Below are 20,977 nucleotides of genomic sequence, written 5' to 3'. Positions count from 1 at the left end.
GTTCTATGTGCGCTATTCCTATGCTTCCCGTTCTTAAGTTTAGCTTTTGAATCATTGTACACCAGCTTCAAACAGCTAAAAATACCAAATGTTTGTTTATGTAAAATATATTCCACAGCGGTTTAGATGGTACAATGCACTACACTACACATAGCTTGTTTTGTCACAGAAACTGAAATTAGGCAAACTATTCCAAATTTAGCAATCAGGAAATGGTGGAGCAATTTCTGCATATTGGACCTTTAAAGAACATCTTTAAAAGAAAGATTAAGAAAACTCTGACATCTTAGAACTCCGACAACAGAACCAGACAATCTCTCATTCTTATTCTAGGCATCACTTTTAACCAGAAGGCAGATAAAATAGACTAGAGTATACTATAGTTTGCCATGATTTAATTGCTGTAAACTGCAATGCACTATTTACTACTACTGTACTAATACCTTATTCACAGTCACACAAACCAAATATTTAACTACGGAGTGAATCTAAAGCACTACTCCTACTGTAGGCTTCAGACCTGAATCCAATCGAGAATCTGTGGAAAGAACTGAAAACTGCTGTTCACAAATGCTCTCCATCCAACCTCACTGAGCTCGAGCTGTTTTGAAAGGAGGAATGGGAAAACATTTCAGTCTTTCAATGTGCAAAACTGATAGAGACATACCCCAAGCGACTTACAGCTGTAATCGCAGCAAAAGGTGGCGCTACAAAGTATTAACTTAAGGGGGCTGAATAATTTTGCACGCCCAATTTTTCAGTTTTTGATTTGTTAAAAAAGTTAGAAATATCCAATAAATGTCGTTCCACTTCATGATTGTGTCCCACTTGTTGTTGATTCTTCACAAAAAAATACAGTTTTATATCTTTATGTTTGAAGCCTGAAATGTGGCAAAAGGTCGCAAAGTTCAAGGGGGCCGAATACTTTCGCAAGGCACTGTATTTGTGTGAGGATTTAGATTTCAATAGTGGTTTTGATGACTTAACCGCATCCCATTGTTAAAGGCTAGGTAGCACCTGTCTGTTGTACATCATGTTTTTATTGGCTGTGTTTGTGTGTTTGTGTGTGTGTGTGTGTGTGTGTGTGTGCGTGTGCGTGTGTGTGTGTGTGGTTGTGTGTGTGTTTGATTGCATGTCCATACAATTGCATATTTGCGAGCTGGCCTGTCCATCTGTGTACATGTCATGATCAGGTTTCCATAGGTCATTAAAGTCTTATGTTGTCTGATGGTTCCCAGGCAGGTGTGGGTCTTCAGTAAAAGATGGACAAATAAAACAGACCAACAGTCTGTGGTATTGTCAGGCTGGGCATTGTACAGCCCTTTATATTCCACACCACTCTCCTTCTATGAGCGGTTTCATATTGTGTTCTCTGCCTGGGTCTGTATGTCCGATGTAAACAGAACGTAATATTAGACTAAGCTAGCCGCTCCATTCACTCTGTACAGTCTCTTCCCCTGAGGAACTGAGGCCTGAGACACAGAGGCACAGTAAAGCCAGCAGCACTTCAATAAGACACTCTATGAAAATAACCCAACAGGGTGTATGTATGCTGCTAATGTTACCGATGTACCACATAAGAGAAGCAGCTTGTTACATGTAAGACTTCACACACACAAGCACACAAGCACACACACACACAAGCACACACACACACACACACACACACACACACACACACACACACACACACACACACACACACACACACACACACACACACACACACACACACACACACTAAACTGACGGCTGGTTTTGGGTTGTTCTACTCCTTTCCTCTGTAACGCATGACTCGTGTTCCTGTCACCTCAACTCAGTAGCTGTGACCTGGGCTAAGCCCAATCTGGAGTAGAGCACTACACTCTGACAACACAACACTGTGTAGTCACTGCTGGACTGGTCAACACTGACACTGACCCATGATGACACAATGAGAGAATGTTGGACATACACAGGGAACACCACATTTACCCAAGGACTGATACACACAAAACAAACAGAATTTCCGTTTTGACTCGATGTTGAAATATAGCACATTTTTACTGTACTGTATGTAACTGGACAATTAAGAAGGACCACGCCGTTGGCAACATCTCAAACATGTATTTAGCCTTGGATCTGACTATAGTATTAGTGCAATGACACGACTGACTACACAGTACATGTGAGGTGCAGTGGTTGACAGCATTCTCTCTCTCTCTCTTTAGCTGTCTGTGAGCTCAGCTGCATGGCTACCAGTGGAGGCTGCTGAGGGGAGGACGGCTTATAATAATGGCTGGAATGGAGTCAGTGGAATAGTATCAACCACATGGAAACCACGTGTTTGATGTGGTTGATACCATTCCATTGATTCCATTCCAGCCATTATTATGAGTCGTCCTCCCCTCAGCAGCCTCCACTGATGGTTATAGCTACCAGCAGATGGTAAATCGTCTGTCCATTAACCAACAGGTTAACATGCGGCTGTGCCTCCCGTGGTCACCTTGGGCTGACCTCAAAATACGCAGTCTGCCCCCGTCCCCCACCAACACAGATCCCTCTCATTCCATTTCTCCTCCCCCCCACCCTCTCCTCCCCTTTCTGTCCTCCCCCCGTTCTACTCCCTCTGTCCCAATGCTATTATCCTCTCTCTTTCTTTTTCGCTTCATCGCTTATTGCCTTACTCCCCCAATCTGTGAGTTGACCATCTCCTCCTCCCCATCCCACACTATCCCATCCCTAACTCTCAATCTTATTCAGGTGTGATTGTCTGCTTGGCCTGTGAATAGTGAAGGGCAGTACACATGTTTTCAGACTTTTAAACATTTTATTCATTTTTCTGAGACTCTGCCACCTCTATGGGGATGGAGAGTAGGCAACAGAGAGGGAGTGACAGAGAAAATGAAATGCCAAAGAAGGATGATTTAAGGAAGAGGGTAACCCAATCCACATAGTGCCCTGTCTAAACAGCCCCGTCTGTAACCTTGCATCTCTCTGCTTATCAAACACATGCAGTGGGGCAAAAAAGTATTTAATCAGCCATCAATTGTGCAAGTTCTCCCACTTAAAAAGATGAGAGAGGCCTGTAATTTTCATCATAGGTACACTTCAACTATGACAGACAAAATGAGAAAAAAAATCCAGAAAATCACATTGTAGGATTTTTTATTAATTTATTTGCAAATGATGGTGGAAAATAAGTATTCGGTCACCTGCAAACAAGCAAGATTTCTGGCTCTCACAGACCTGTAACTTCTTCTTTAAGAGGCTCCTCTGTCCTCCACTCGTTACCTGTATTAATGGCACCTGTTTGAACTTGTTATCAGTATAAAAGACACCTGTCCACAACCTCAAACAGTCACACTCCAAACTCCACTATGGCCAAGACCAGAGCTGTCAAAGGACACCAGAAACAAAATTGTAGACCTGCACCAGGCTGGGAAGACTGAATCTGCAATAGGTAAGCAGCTTGGTTTGAAGAAATCTACTGTGGGAGCAATTATTAGGAAATGGAAGACAAACAAGACCACTGATAATCTGCCTCGATCTGGGGCTCCACGCAAGATCTCCCCCCGTGGGGTCAAAATTATCACAAGAACGGTGAGCAAAAATCCCAGAACCACACGCGGGGACCTAGTGAATGACCTGCAGAGAGCTGGGACCAAAGTAACAAAGCCTACCATCAGTAACACACTACGCCACCAGGGACTCAAATCCTGCAGTGCCAGACGTGTCCCCTGCTTAAGCCAGTACATGTCCAGGCCCGTCTGAAGTTTGCTAGAGAGCATTTGGATGATCCAGAAGAAGGTTGGGAGAATGTCATATGGTCAGATGAAACCAAAATATAACTTTTTGGTAAAAACTCAACTCGTCGTGTTTAGAGGACAAAGAATGCTGAGTTGCATCCAAAGAACACCATACCTACTGTGAAGCATGGGGGTGGAAACATCATGCTTTGAGGCTGTTTTTCTGCAAAGGGACCAGGACGACTGATCCATGTAAAGGAAAGAATGAATGGGGCCATGTATCGTGAGACTTTGAGTGAAAACATCCTTCCATCAGCAAGGGCATTGAAGATGAAACGTGGCTGGGTCTTTCAGCATGACAATGATCCCAAACACACCGCCCGGGCAACGAAGGAGTGGCTTCGTAAGAAGCATTTCAACGTCCTGGAGTGGCCTAGCCAGTCTCCAGATCTCAACCCCATAGAAAATCTTTGGAGGGAGTTGAAAGTCTGTGTTGCCCAGCAACAGCCCAAAACATTGCTGCTCTAGAGGAGCTCTGCATGGAGGAATTGGACAAAATACCAGCAACAGTGTGTGAAAACCTTGTGAAGACTTACAGAAAACGTTTGACCTCTGTCATTGCCAACAAAGGGTATATAACAAAGTATTGAGATAAACTTTTGTTATTGACCAAATACTTATTTTCCACCATAATTTGCAAATAAATTCATAAAAAATCCTACAATGTGATTATCTGGATTTTTTTTTCTCATTTTGTCTGTCATAGTTGGAAGTGTACCTATGATGAAAATGACAGGCCTCTCTCATCTTTTTAAGTGGGAGAACTTGCACAATTGGTGGCTGACTAAATACTTTTTTGCCCCACTGTACCTCCTGATTCGCTGTCATAAGCATGCTGCTGTCTTTTGGTGGCAGGTCGTTCAATGTTATGCCACCAGGACTGCGGAAGTCTCTACCACAAGATATTAGGACTATAGAAACAACATATTTTAAATATAATGATAAATAAAAAAAACGCTTTTTTGTTTCTCTTTGTTCAACTCTGACTTATCTTTGCCTCTTAATCAGTTCTGGTGTGTTGTGGTTTTATCTTTTATTATTATTATTATTATTATTATTATTATTATTATTATTATTCAGTGTTTATTTGACCTCTGCTAATGTTTCACTCTTAGCTATTTTATTGAGGAAAAATGTTTTTACTATGACTGTGATATGTGGTTGTCGGTTAAATGACTAAATATGCTCGTCCTGCTACTACCTAAAACAACACATTTCACAAAACCTATCCCACTCACGTTCTAACCTTAGTTCCTTTATTAATTCTATGTGTTAGTTTGGTCAGGGCATGAGTTGGGGTGGGTAGTCTATGTTCTTTTTTCTATGTTGTATTTCTGTGTTTGGCCTGGTATGGTTCTCAATCAGAGGCAGCTGTCGATCGTTGTCTCTGATTGAGAATCATACTTAGGTAGCCTGTTTCCCCCATGTTGGTTGTGGGTGATTAATTTCCCTGTCTGTGTTTGGCCTGGTATGGTTCTCAATCAGAGGCAGCTGTCGATCGTTGTCTCTGATTGAGAATCATACTTAGGTAGCCTGTTTCCCCCATGTTGGTTGTGGGTGATTAATTTCCCTGTCTGTGTTTGGCCTGGTATGGTTCTCAATCAGAGGCAGCTGTCGATCGTTGTCTCTGATTGAGAATCATACTTAGGTAGCCTGCTTTCCCCATGTTGGCTGTGGGTGATTATTTTCCGTGTCTGTGTTTGCTTCATACGGGACTGTGTCGGTTTCCATTCATTCTCTTATTCTTTTGTTTTCTGTGTTCAGTGATATTTCATTAAAATTGTATTATGGACACTTACCACGCTGCTCATTGGTCCGATCCTTCCTACTCCTCCTCAGAAGAGGAGGACGAAAACCGTCACAATCCCATGTATGTGACAATAAAACCTATATTTTCTTTTAACCTTTTGTAATATTTGTTCTTTAAACTTTTTTGGGGATATTGTGTGTTGTGTTTACATTGTTCATTCTATTGTGACAGGTGTCCTTGGGTTTGGTTAAGGTGCTCCGTAAATAAGACTGACAGTCAGTCATCATTATTATCATTGTCTGTCTCAGCTGGGTAAATTAAAGGTGGTCACTCACTGAAACACCATTCTGCACCATCATCATCATCATCACAATGCCCTCTGTAGCCTAACATCACATCTCAGCAGCCAATTTGTCACTGTGTGTGTACGTGTGTCTGTGTGTGTGTGCGTGCATGAGTGATTGAGTGTGCACGTGAGTGCATATGCATGTGGGAGACAGGTTAGATGTATGGATACGAGTACTTTGTACATGTGTAGTGTACTGTACTGTATGTATGTATGTATGTAAGTATGTCTAAAAAGCATTTGCAATTTCTGTAGAAGTAGGATGTTGTGTGGGAGAATATCAACGTTTAATTCATTAACCCTTTGACACGTACGAGCACATGTGTGTGATCGTTCTACAGTGGTCCCTGCAGCGGAGGCTTAAACCTGTGTGATTAGAACACTCCTGTGGGATTAGCACACTCCTGTGGGATTAGAACACTCCTGTGTGATTAGCACACTCCTGTGGGATTAGAACACTCCTGTGTGATTAGCACACTCCTGTGGGATTAGAACACTCCTGTGTGATAGAACACTCCTGTGTGATTAGAACACTCCTGTGTGATTAGAACACTCCTGTGTGATTAGCACACTCCTGTGTGATTAGAACACTCCTGTGTGATTAGCACACTCCTGTGGGATTAGAACACTCCTGTGGGATTAGAACACTCCTGTGGGATTAGAACACTCCTGTGTGATTAGAACACTCCTGTGTGATTAGAACACTCCTGTGTGATTAGAACAGTCTGCGTTTTTGAGCTGGCTACACTGTTTTGTCACAGAAACATTTTGCACAAACACAGTCTTTACAACTATATGTCCTGAATGTGAGCAGTTCATGTTTGGATGCAGATGTTCAGACATTCACAGAAGTAGCAACCGCATAAAACAATTCTCATCCAAATCTAAAAATGTAGACTACATTAGTCCTAGCACTACCTGAGGAAAGAGTGAGCTAATACAAGCAGTCATATTTAGTTAACTCTCGGTTGACAGAAACCATAATATGAATTAGCTAATAGCAATTACTATTTACAATTTATCACATGAGGGGTGAGCTCACCAGTGAACTAAATTATTTAGTAAATCTCTTTCTAAATGTCAAAAGTAATCCGACAGTGGGTAGAGTTTGTGCCGCCGCCATGTTTGTCCGCGTCAACCAAAGACGAGGTGACAAGATGAGTTGGGTCTGTTGAATTCAAAGGGGGTGTGTCGTCTACCATCATTTACTCTCCATCATTCACTTCCGTTAGTTTACTCGAAGATGAGTGAACCATCCCTTCACCTCGTTTGCCATAACATCTATAACATTGTTGACAACTGTAGCATTGTAGCTAAGCCTACCCTTTTCTTAACCTTAACTTTATTCTCTTAACCTCCTATGTTAATTAGCCTAACCTGCTGTGTTAGTTCTCCTAACCTACCACGTTAATTCACCTAACCTGCCACGTTAATTGTTCTAACCTGCTATGTAAACAAACCATCTGTGGGGACAAATCATCAGTATCACCACACTGGCACCCAATCACATCCATCTGATACTCACTTGGAGCCATTCAGTGTTGTTGTTTATATATGTAGCTAGTGGCCTAAGCTGAAGCATTAGCAATGTCTTTCAAAAGACAACTCACAATGTGGAATTTTTAGGAAATTGAGTGTGAAAGTGAGGAATCAGAGGCTGACAGTGACAGTGATGAGATGCTCTCCAGCCTTGTAGACATTGAGAACCCTGAAAGTGAGAACCCCTTGCCAACCGACAAAGTCCCAGGTCCCTCTGAAGATGCAGGTGGTGATGGAGGCAGACCAACAGTGGGTGAAGTACGGAGGGTCTGAGGTAGCTGGAAAGCAAAGCAGCCGTTTCACCCCTCCTGGCCTTGCTGTTGGTTTTGATGAGTCCCAGTCTGGAGTGCAAAGCCCCTTGCCATTTCCATCTGAGGCAGAGTGCTTCAAGTGGTTTCTGACAGAGGAGCTGGTGGGAGACATAATGGAAGAGACCAATCATTATGCCTTGGAGCTACAGGAGAAATGAAAGCCACAGGGAAGGTGGTTCACCTGACGGGAGAGAGAAAGATCAAACCAGACCGTGTGCTTGACTATATTCGCAAAATGGGGGCAGTGGATAAGGCGGACATGATTAACAGCTTTGTGGAATGCACTCAGAAAGCACCAAGTGGTATAAGAATATATTTTTCCATCTGATCAACACTGCTGTCCTCAATGGCCACATTGTTCACCGCCAGCTAACAAGTGAAATCATTACTGAACAAGTTTTTTTTTAAATTGAACATACAGTTCACATACAAATCAAATACAGTTCCATTATGCAATTATGTTGACATTATCTCACTCACCTCCCCACTACCTCATCATCCTCTCCACTCCCTTATCCGCCCCACTCCCTCTTCCAACAGTATGTAGCTAGCATACAACAGCTGTCTTCAATCTTCAGCAAGGAAGATGTCCAATTCCAGTTATGATTTTAAATTAATTTTCAATTCTCTTTGTGTTTGGTTTCTGAAAGTACAAAATAAAGAGGAATTATTAGCAATTATAATGCAAGATCAGGATAAAGTAATGAAACAATACTGCAATGAAGTGACATAACTACACTGCTATAAAAATAACACGTCTCATTGACAACATGACATATTATGAATGATATAAGAAACAGTAACTGAAGGGCTCCACAAGGGCTCCACAAGGAGGCAGGGCAGAGCTATGCTAAACAGGCCAAATGAATACACAGGCCAATGCAATGGTCATGCTAAGGCCAGGGCAACGTCAAAGCATACAACACAAGCCAATAGTTCTCTGACACCATTAGCATTGCTTTACAGAACTTATAGAATAATATAGCTATGTAAGCATAATTGAGTTTAACACCATAAAGGTTATGCAATTAGTACCTTGCGTGTCCGCGGTTATAAAGGAATACACACAGAACGCATTATGCTCCATACATTTAATTGTCACATGCCCCGAATACAACAGGTGTCGACCTTACAGTGAAATGCTTACTTACAAGCCCTTAACTAACAATGCAGTTTTGAGAAGAAATAAGTGTTAAGAAAGTATTATCAAAATAAACTGAAGTAAACAATAAATAAATACAAATAAAAATGAAAAAAATAAGAAAATAGAAAAAACAAATATTTAAAGAGCAACAATAAAATAACACAATGTACATATGGTGTGGTACAGCAGAAATTACATCCCACAATATACAGAAACAGCATTATGATAAGGTAATAAGGCAATTCTTTTGATAGGAATGCACACCTGTACAATGTAATTATTAGTAAGGAAAACAACAATGAAGGCAAAGTGGGACCCAGAAGGAAAATGTGCCAGGGGGAAAGTTTGGAAAGGTTCTGTTCTGACTGAAGATGTGCAAATGTCTGCATACTTGACCTGGGGAAACACTGGGGGAGTGCTTGGGCTCTCATTGAAAAGAGAAGTTTGTCCGGCTCATGTAGCTAATCCTCACCTTACAATAGCATAGCATGCCTCAAACGTAAATTGTCTGCCACTGTGAAATGTGCTACTTCTATGTGAATTAATGAGGAAGCAGAACGCATCTCATTTCAGACTGCTGTTTGAAAATGAAACTGTTATTTGAGAAAGTTTAAACATAGATAAATAGATAAATAGTGGGCAGCGTGCCTTGGTTTGAGGGAAGCACGGGTTAACTGCACTTTTGCTTAACAATCACTTTTTTTTTTTTTACCTTTATTTTACCAGGTAGGCCTGTTGAGAACAAGCTCTCATTTACAACTGCGACCTGGCCAACTGTGACACAAACACAACACACACAACACATGGAATAAACAAACGTACAGTCAATAACACAATATAAGTCTAAATACTGCACTGTGTGTGCAAATGCAGTAAGATTATGGAGGTAAGGCAATAAATAGGCCATAGTGGCGAAATAATTTCATTTTAGCAATTAAACACTGGAGTGATAGATGTGCAGAAGATGAATGTGCAAGTAGAGATACTGGGGTGCAAAGGAGCAAAAAAAAATAACAATATGGGGATGAGGTAGTTTGGTGGGCTATTTGCAGATGGGCTATGTACAGGTGCAATGATCTGTAAGCTGCTCTGACAGCTGATGCTTAAAGTTAGTGAGGGAGATATGAGTCTCCAGCTTCAGTGATTTTTGCAGTTCATTCCAGTCATTGGCAGCAGAGAACTGGAAGGAAAGGCAGCCAAAGTAGGAATTGGCTTTGGGGGTGACCAGTGAAATATACCTGCTGGAGAGCATTCTACGGGTGGGTGCTGCTATGGTGACCAGTGAGCTGAGATAAGGCGGGGCTTTACCTAGCAAGGACTTATAGATGACCTGGAGCCAGTGGGTTTGGCGATGAATATGAAGCGATGAAGCAACAACCGATTTGCTGAGTAGAGTGTTGGAGGCTATTTTGTAAATTACATCGCCGAAGTCAAGGATCGGTAGGATAGTCAGTTTCACGAGGGTGTGTTTGGCAGCATGAGTGAAGGATGCTTTTTTGCAAAATAGGAAGCCGATTCTAGATTTAATATTGGATTGGAGATGCTTAATGTGAGTCTAGAATGAGAGTTTACAGTCTAACCAGACACCTAGGTATTTGAGGTTGTCCACAAATTCTAGGTCAGAACCGTCCAGAGAGGTGATGCTAGACAGGCGTGCAGGTGCTGGCAGCGATCGGTTGAAGCATGCATTTAGTTTTACTTGCATTTAAGAGCAGTTGGAGGCCACGGAAGGAGTGTTGTATGGCATTGAAGCTCATCTGGAGGTTAGTTAACACAGTGTCCAAAGAAGGGCCAGAAGTATACAGAATGGTGTCGTCTGCGTAGAGGTGGATCAGAGAATCACCAGCAGCAAGAGCGACATCATTGATGTATACAGAGAAGAGAGTCGGCCCGAGAATTGAGCCCTGTGGCACCCCCATAGAGGCTGCCAGAGGTCCGGACAACAGGCCCCCCGATTTGACACACTGAACTCTGTCGTTGAAGTAGTTGGTGAACCCGGCGAGGCAGTCATTTGAGTCATTTTGGAACAGTAGCCATGTTTTCATCCAACCTTTTTATGCAACTAAAGTACATGTCGGATAAAACATGTCACGAAACCACACATTTGTCAGGAAACCTTCTAAATATCTCCAAAACAAAATAGGCTAGACAAGGTGGGATCTTTTTGTGTTTGTAAAATCAGTCATATGAGAAATGGCTGTGGAAAATGTTTATGCTAAAATATTGATATAACAACCATCATATCGAAGCAAACTTGGAGTCAAGCGATGACATGTTGTGTGGTCCTCCCACTACGACTCGGGAAACCTTGCAGTTTTTTAGGCTACAGATAAAATAAGTTCCGATGAACTTCACAGCGTGGTGAAAGTGTAAGACGATTCTGGTGACATAATAATCGATACTTGGCTGCCGTTTGACAACAAAAAAAAAATCTCATGTAGGCTATACTTGCACTGTATCTGTGAGCTGTTGGCTAGAGCGCACGTGCCAATACCAAAGTGTGCACATTCACTATATGGGGACAAAACCATCAGTAGAGATGAGAATGCGATGGAAACCTGTTTAAGTAGTATTTTTTTATGCAGTACATGGGAATTTATCAGCAACAAGTCAATTTGATGGATACATATCTCTGGTGGGAAAATGTGCATATTGTTTTTATGCAGATTTTAGAATCTTCCCATGAAAATCTTTCACCAATTAGACTGAAACCTAGCTAGTAAGTGTATTCTGACATCACATGTGTAAAACAAGGTTAAACAGTGTCTTGTAAATAACTACAGAGGAGTCTGATGGGGCAGAGCATAGTTGTGTTCACCACTGGAGACATAATGGCTGCCACCATCACTGGACACACACACACAGTCACACGCACAAGTACTGTGAAAAAATATATATTGAGAATCATTCAAAATTACTTTTATATATCTTAGTCAACTAAATTAGTCAACTCACTCAAATTGTCTTAACCTAGGAAATCAAAATGAATCAGCTAAAGACTACGTGTTTACTCAACTTAGAAATTCACAACCATGAAGTGAAATCTACTGAAGCAACATAACAGTTGTGCTGAATAAAAAAAATGTTTTTTGGGGGGGGCAGCGCTCATTAGAAATATACCCAGCATTCTTTCCAACCGTACATTTTTTACATTTACATTTTAGTCATTTAGCAGACTCTTTAATCCAGAGTGACGGATTACCAGGACATGTGCTCTGGGCATGTAAAGACCAACTGGCAGGTGTCTTCACTGACATTTTCAACATGTCCCCGATTAAGTCCGTAATACCAACATGTTTCAAGCAGACCACCATAGTCCCTGTGCCTAAGAACACAAAGGCAACCTGCCTAAATGATTTCAGACCCGTAGCAGACACTCACGTCTGTAGCCATGAAGTGCTTTGAAAGGCTGGTAATGGTTCACATAAACACCATCATCCCAGAAACCCTAGACCCACTCCAATTTGCATACCGCCCAAACAGATCCACAGATGATGCAATCTCTATTGCACTCCACACTGCCCTTTCCCACCTGGACAAAAGGAACACTTATGTGAGAATGCTATTCATTGACTACAGCTCAGCGTTCAACATCATAGTACCCTCAAAGCTCATCACTTAGCTAAGGATCCTGGGACAAACACCTACCTCTGCAACTTGATCGTGGACTTCCTGACGGGGCGCCCCCAGGTGATGAGGGTAGGTAGCAACACATCTGCCACGCTGATCCTCAATGCTGGAGCCCACCAGGGGTGCGTGCTCAGTCCCGTCCTGTACTCCCTGTTCACCCACGACTGCATGGCCGGGCATGAGTCCAACACCATCATTAAGTTTGCAGACGAGACAACAGTGGTAGGCCTGATCACCGACAACGACGAGACAGCCTATAGGGAGGAGGTCCTCAATAGGTTCTACAGCTGCAACATCGAGAGCATGGTTGCATCACTGCCTGGTACGGCAATTGCTTGGCCTCTGACAGCAAGGCACTACAGAGGGTAGTGCGTACGGCCCAGTACATCACTGGGGCTAAGGCAGTGTCAGAGGAATGCATTAAAAATTGTCAAAGACACCAGCCACCCCAGTCATAGACTGTTCTCTCTACTACCTCATGGCAAGCGGTACCGGAGTACCAAGTCTCGGACAAAAAGGCTTCTCGACAGTTTTTTTCCCCCAAGCCATAAGACTCCTGAACATGTAATCAAATGGCTACCAGGACTATTTGCATTGTGTGCCCCTCCCAACCCCTCTTTTTATGCTGATGCTACTCTCTGTTTATCATATGTGCATAGTCACTTAAACTATACATTCATGTACATACTACCTTAATTGGGCCGACCAACCAGCTCTCCCGCACATTGGCTAACCGGGCTATCTGCATTGTGTCCCTCCACCCCCCACCTGCCAACCCCTCTTTTATGCTACTGCTACTCTCTGTTCATCATATATGGATAGTCACTTTAATCATATCTACATGTACATACAACCTCAATCAGCCTGACTAACCAGTGTCTGTATGTAGCCTCGCTACTTTTATAGCCTCACTAGTGTATATAGCCTGTCTTTTTACTGTTGTTTTATTTCTTTACTTACCTACTGTTCACCTAATACCTTTTAGGCAATATTGGTTAGAGCCTGTAAGTAAGCATTTCACTGTTGTATTCAGTGCACGTGACAAATCAACTTTGATTTGATTTGATTTGACCTACGTCCGTGCCTTCAACAAAGGTAGATAAACAACCACGTGTATAATGTAACAAGTAAAACGTTTCAGTGAAATGAAAAAGACAATTATTAAAACTAAAATAATTGCATGAGCAAGAGACAGATGGGAGCATGATGTTCGCTACTGAAAGCTCTATTATATCATGGTTAGGGTTGTTTAGTCAATATATAGTCTACTTAACTGGACAGTTAGCTTCATTGAAAATAGGGAAGCTAGCTATCTCTGCTTAAACTTAAACTGATTCAACTATAAGCAGTAGGTTATGCTGACAAATGGTGCAGTTGCCTTACCCATCTTGTATTAGTCAAAGTAAATGTGGTGTAAGTTGGAGAGCTTGAAAAAGCCCATGCAACTTTATGACTGGAAATAATATGTTGAAACAACAAATGTGTTTTTACAGTGAGCACTCAAACGAACATTCAATGACATACCATATTTACATACACACACTCTCTGTAACACGCACACTGTCTGCAGACAGTGCAGAATTATATTTTTTGAAAGACTTCTCACTTATACATTTCGAAATCCCTGACAGTTTCCCCAAACTCTAGCTCTAACACACACATTCTTCCCTACACACACAGAGTGCACTTGTCAAAGTTCCCAGCAAACTCTGAGGCAGCGTTTAAACCTGGCCACTGAGGTGCAGAGCATCTATCATTAAAGCCAGATGAAGGCTGAAGTGAACAAAGTGTTCTCCCTTACCTCCTCTATGCCTCTCTCTCTCTGTGTGATGCTCACCTTCTGAGGAAGAAGTAATAGATCATTATGTGAATGAGTGTCAGGCCTGTGAGGTTATATGACAGGAACACATTGTGCCCTGGTAGTTATTGTGTCTATTAAGAATTAACTTCTGATGGTGCTGTAATTATCATTTGGGACTGGAAGAGAGATAACGAGAGAACATACTCGGCTCTGACTGAATAAATCTGCCTAATTTAGGCATGTACTTATTTCAAATGACAACTATTGCAATTCATAAGTGTGTGTGTGTATGTGTGCCCTGTGTGTGTGTGTGTGTGTGTATGTGTGCCCTGTGTGTGTGTGTGTGTGTATGTGTGCCCTGTGTGTGTGTGTGTATGTGTGCCCTGTGTGTGTGTGTGTATGTGTGCCCTGTGTGTGTGTGTGTGTAAGTGTGCCCTGTGTGTGTGTTCCTCTAATAAAGTTCCCATTTGCCCTCTGAAGAAGTCATTAAGAACAAATGTCTGTGACTTTAGCTAATTACACTCCCCATGGATTCTAAATCAATATTTTTATTATGTGTGTGTAGGATGCTTGTGTGTGTGTGTGTATGTGTGTGTGTGTGTGTGTGTGTGTGTGTGTGTGTGTGTGTGTGTGTGTGTGTGTGTGTGTGTGTGTGTGTGTGTGTGTGTGTGTGTGTGTGCTTGCACATGTTCTTGCAAGCTTGCATGTGTGTTGATATTTGTGTGTGTGTGTTTGCGTGCATGTGCGTGTGCATGGTTTTGTATATGCGTGTGTGTGTGTGTGTGTGTGTGTGTGTATGTGTGTGTGTGTGTGTGTGTGTGTGTGTGTGTGTGTGTGTGTGTGTGTGTGTGTGTGTATGCTTGTGTGTGTGTGCATGCATGTGTGTGTGTGCATGCATGTGTGTGTGTGCCCCCTGCGTAGGTCAAAATAGCTGCCTTTGGCTGGAGGGTAAGCTAAGCTGCAGTAAATACAATTTCATGCCCAGGTCAATCCTTCACAGTGGCAGAATGCGACACAGAGAGAGGAGCATCTTTCCCCTGCATAAAAACATTAGCACTGTGGTTCTGTGAATGACACGACATACAGTAGAGAACATTTACACAACATTTACACAACTGAACCTATAATGTATGATTATAAAATGAGAGTCTCAATATATGTGATGATGTGACAAGCTTTTGCGAAAAGAATACTTTCCTGGGCAGCATTTTGGCTGCAGAGCAACAGAGGATTAAATAACAATCCATCTCTGTAACTGATGCGGTGTGCGATTGATTGCCCTGATAATAATTGTAATCATTTATCTCCCGAATTGCTGTCAGTGCAGAGTAAGTCACCTTGTCACCTCACAATGGCCAGAACAAATCCAGCAGATCCAGTGGATAAGGGATCTGCAGTTGGTCCAGAATTGTCTTATGCTACAGTTTCATCCCAGCCCTCCCCTCCTGGCTGCCTGCTCTCTGGCAGCAGTTAAACTGCCTTTTGTCAGGAGCTTCTGGTTAATCCAGTACAGTAGCTAGCTAGCTTGTCTTTCAGCCGGCTGTGCAACAGCAGCCCCATTGACATGCAGATGTGGCAGAGTGGCATCATGTGTTTAGCCTAATGTTAAACTAATCCACAGTGTGTGGGTGTGAGTGTGTGTGAAGCGTTGGCCTCAATGCAGTGGTTTTATATGGACCCTGCAGCGTTGCCTCTTATCAGGTTTTCATTGGGGGAGGTGGTGGCAAGATAACACATCAGTAGAAGCCCTGGTTCCCCTGAGCGGAGTGAGATCGAGACAGAGATAGAGACAGGCAGGGAATACTGAGAGGCTCCACTACATCACTGACTTTGACATTACCTCTGTGATCATTAAGTCTGAATTGGGTAAATGAATTGCCAATTTCAGCAGCCTTAGGCACAGCTGGGTATGTGCATGGGTTGGGGGACTGGGTGGCGGTGTGTGTATGTGTGTGTGTGTGTGTGTGTGTGTGTGTGTGTGTGTGTGTGTGTGTGTGTGTGTGTGTGTGTGTGTGTGTGTGTGTGTGTGTGTGTGTGTGTGTGTGTGTGTGTGTGTGTGTGTGCGTCCGTATATCGGTGAGCCATGTTCTCTTGCTAGACTGTTGGGGGTGACTGGGAATTCATGAGGGCAGACATTGTGTCAAGGTCAAATCAATACATATACATTACCATTACCATAAGCAGTAATGCAGCAGTCCTATAATGATATATTTACTTGTATATAATTTCTATAGGTAAAAATGTTTCATATATATTTTATATACACTACCGTTCAAATGTTTGGGGTCACTTAGAAATGTCCTTGTTTTTGAAGGAAAAGCTATTTTTTTTGTCCATTAAAATAACATCAAATTGATCCGAAATACAGTGTAGACATTGATAATGTTGTAAATGACTATTGTAGCTGGAAATGGTTGATTTTTAATGGAATATCTACAAAGGAGTACAAAGGCCCATTATCAGCAACCATCACTTGTGTTCCAATGGCACTTTGTGTTAGCTAATCCAAGTTGATCATTTTAAAATGCTAATTGATCATTAGAAAACCCTTTCGCAATTATGCAATTATGAAAACTGTTGTTCTGATTAAAGAAGCTATAAAACTGACCTTTTTAGACTAGTTGAGTATCTGCAGCATCAGCATTTGTGGATTTGATTACAGGCTCAAAATGGCCAGAAACAAAGACCTTTCTTCTGAAACTCATCAGTCTATTCTTGTTCTGAGAAATTAAGGCTATTCCATGCGAGAAATTGCCAAGAAATTGAAGATCTCATACAATGCTGTGTACTACTCCCTTCACAGAACAGCGCAAACTGTCTCTAACCAGTTAGAGAAGAGGAGTGGGAGGCCCCGGTGCACAACTGAGCAAGAGGACAAGTACATCAGAGTGTTAAGTTTGAGAAACAGATGCCTCACAAGTCCTCAATTGGCAGCTTCATTAAATAGTACCCGCAAAACACCAGTCTCAACGTCAACAGTGAAGTGGCGACTCCGGGATTCTGGCCTTCTAGGCAGAGTTGCAAAGAAAAAGCCATATCTCAGACTGGCCAATAAAAATTCAAAATTAAGATGGGCAAAATAACACAAACACAGAGGAACTCTGCCTAGAAGGCCAGCCTCCACAGTGGATATTAACATGATCATGTATTCACAGCTCAGCTGTTATTACAGACAAAGAGTTAAAGTGTCTGCTAAATTGTCAAATCACATTTATTGTGTGACAGTACAACATTATCTCAAGGTTCACTGTCTTCATCAACTCATCAATTCATTATACCAGGATGATGTTTGTAGGGTAGGGAGAAAGTATTGGTGGAGGAAGAGGTAAAAATATCAATCCACATGTCAACCTACACACAGTCTTTCCCTCCGTCTCATAATCTCTCTCACTTCATCTAATTTCCTGCATCTCTCTCTCCCTCCATCTCTTTCTCTCTCCTTCTCTATCTCCATCTCTCTCCCTCCATCTCTTTCTCTCTCCTTCTCTATCTCCATGTCTCTCTCCTCCATCTCTCTCCTAACCCCTGTACAATCCAATAAGCTATTACGCTACCATTGATCTTCTCCTCAGCCAGACATTTGCATTTGGGGCAGAAAAGTGATAAGCAGAGGGGATAGGGGAGGACAGACAGAACAGGGCTGTCTTAAAGGAGAGAAGGAGAGAGAGATGGAGATTTATAGAGTTTGGCAGGAGTTTAACACTTTAGCACCACTCTGACCGTGTCAGATCAATGCTGTCTCTCTCCTTTGTCACTGGAAAAGTGTGTGTGTGTGTGTGTGTGTGTGTGTGTGTTTGTGTGTGTGAGTGTGTTCACTGATCTGATGCCATTGTAAATCACTCAGTAAGACAGGATGGAAGGCTGTGTTGCTGTCCAGCCACTGTCTGCTTGGCTCAGACTGCATCTTTTCAGGTAGATGCAGGATATCATGCCCAGCAAATGATCATGTGTTAAATCAACACTGTCAGTGTTAAATTTAACACTGGGCCAGTGTCTATATGGGTCCACACTTTTGAGTGTTAAATGAACACTGTGTTTAGTGCTGACGTTGTTATACTTTATCAGTGTTAGGGAATTAACACGTTCATTGTTACGCAATAACATCTTATATTGTATTTCTAACCATTACACCAAGAGGTATCTCTTGACAAGGCCACTCAGTGTTGAGTTAAGGACAATACAACACTATTTACAAGTCTTTATTGCCACATGCTCTCATGTAAGCATTTACAAAGACTTCAGAATTGGAAGCTGACATGCTCAAATTGTAATTAACATAACCATAGACCCCTTAAACTGGTACATCACTTCCAGTCACAGGTGGCCAAAAATAAATATTTGAACGCCACGCACCCACTAACGAATCAAATATAATTTCCCAGTGTGCGTTGCCTTTTCGAGTGATTTGCAGTTACCACCCATGACTGTATTTGTTATTGACAGAGACATGGTTGTTGAATTCGTTTCAGTCCTGTGGACTTCATCAAGTGTTCTTACTGTAGGTGAATGTTATTATTAAAATGAAACTGTTTATGACAATACTTTACATACAGTATATCATAAGGCCTTACTTTGACAGCCAAGTTTTACCCTAACCCAGTGGTGTTAGGAACCTCCTGGTTTACAGGCCACATCAGGCCTGCAAGTCACATTATACTGGCTTACAAAGTGATGTGTAATTCCTATTAGAATCCAACCAGAGTTAGGACATCCAAAAATTGGAATTTTTATTCACCCGCAACCTGCATTCACAATTACTCTCAGGGTTTGGAGACTGCCTAAACCATTAAAAAATCAACACTAGTTAACACTGGCCAAATTGCTGTTTATGTCTACATGTCTATGTGTTCTTGCACTAGTACTGTATGGGTGTAATATGTTTTTATGTGTGTGTAGTGTGTAATTTGTTACATGTATATGTAATGAGCCTGTTGAGTAAATGTATGTCCATGATATGGTAGCACATGGTTTGACCTATAGATATTAATACCATGTAACCTGAAATGATGGTTTGCCAATGCACACTGAGGCAGAACAGTACAGAAGCACGAGAAGTGAAATAGTGAGTTGAGATAAGAGAAGCGAAACAGAGGGTTCTAGTATCATTGAGTCATTTCATCCACTTCTTTGATTATGTAATTAATCCCTACACCGCATCATCATCTCCTTCAGTCCTCTTTTCTCTCATTCTCCCACTTCCCTCTGTGAGAATGGTGGTGTTTATGGTAGGTGTGTAGTTACAGATGGTTCTGAAACAAGTCAGAGGTAGTAACAGACAATTCTTGACTGCGGTCAGTTTAGGAGAGGTGATGACGACCATCATGTGAGCTGCCGACCCCCCCATCCTTCTCTCTCTCCCCCCCTTTCCATCATATTTTCTATTTCTTACTTTTCCAGGAGATCTGTCTCTCTCTGTTTCCCTCCCTCACTACAGAGACTTGGAGGCATGTCAGGACCAGCAGCCACACAGACCGGTTGCAGCTGAGCTTAAGCTGTGACAGCCTTTTAGCTTCTGGGGAGAGAGAGAGAGAGAGAGAGAGAGAGAGAGAGAGAGAGAGAGAGAGAGAGAGAGAGAGAGAGAGAAAAAGAGAGAGAAAAAGAGAGAGAGAGGGGGGGAGAGAGAGGGGGAGAGAGAGAGAGAGGGAGAGAGAGAGAGAGAGAGCGCTAGAGAAACTCTAATACTGACGGCTCATTGAAGATCCTCTTCAAGTCTCTCCTATTCAAAAGATCTTCCTCTCTCACAACTAAAATAGCTCCTGCTCACAGCGTTTCGGATTTGTAACCAGTTTTCCAAATGTAGCAAATTTTTAGTAGCTACAGTCACAAAAGGCAACAATGAAAGATGATCCTAAAAAAACTAAACAAATTCTGATTGTACACTAAAAAGAGGGATAATGGTGGAGAGGAGGAGAGGAGGAGAGGAATGAAGAGGGAGGGAGGGAGGGAGGGAGGGAGGGAGGGAGGGAGGGAGGGAGGGAGGGAGGGAGGGAGGGAGGGAGGGAGGGAGGGAGGGAGGGAATAGGAATGCCAGCAGGAGAGTCATGGAGTAAGGGAGGGTAGAGGGTTACAGAGCACAGAGGCAGAAAAAAGAGAGTTTGAAATGGGGAGAGGAAGCGGTGCACACAGCGAGGGAGGGAGGGAGAGAGAGAGAGAGAGTGAGAGAGGAATACAGGGAGCTAGGTTGATATCTGCAGCGCTCCAGCTGTGAGCTTAGCCTCCCCCGTCACAGTAGACTCAAGTGCAAGCTTTCACCACTGCTTAACCGCCAGAGAGAACGCAGGGGGAGGGAGGGATGGAGAGAGAGAAGGTTTGAGGGAGAGAGAGCACAGGAGAAGAGAAGGGGAGAGGAAAGGGATGATGCAGAGTGGATGTCTGTGTTTATTCTGTCTCTCAAAGGAGCTGGGCTCAGAGGGAATGGCTGATTAGAGGAGAGGTGGATGTCAAGTGTAGAGCTAGTCTTTACCCCCCCATCTCTCTCTCTCTCTTTCTTTCTCATTCTCCCTCTTTCACTCTCAATCTAGTCTCTGAGATACTGTTAGTTAGTGATTGAGGAGAGGGGGGATTGAGCAGAGTACTGAGTGAGTCCTTCTATAGGTGTCTGTCTTTGTGTGTGTGTGTGTGTGTGTGTGTGTGCGTGTCTGTGTCTGTGTGTGTCTGTGTCTGTGTCT

The 20,977-nt window shown here is 42.5% G+C and overlaps 1 protein-coding gene across 3 annotated transcripts in view; it reads left to right on the top strand.

Moving 5' to 3' along the window:
* Positions 1-20,977, top strand: part of LOC110494325 (zinc finger protein 385A) — a 69,204-nt gene that overhangs the window by 17,030 nt on the left and 31,197 nt on the right. The window lies entirely within an intron of this gene.

This window comes from Oncorhynchus mykiss, chromosome 17 (assembly GCF_013265735.2).
Source record: "Oncorhynchus mykiss isolate Arlee chromosome 17, USDA_OmykA_1.1, whole genome shotgun sequence".
Taxonomy (NCBI): Eukaryota; Metazoa; Chordata; class Actinopteri; order Salmoniformes; family Salmonidae; genus Oncorhynchus; species Oncorhynchus mykiss.
The sequence above is the reverse complement of the archived record's forward strand: the minus strand, read 5'-3'. Positions and strand labels throughout refer to the sequence as shown.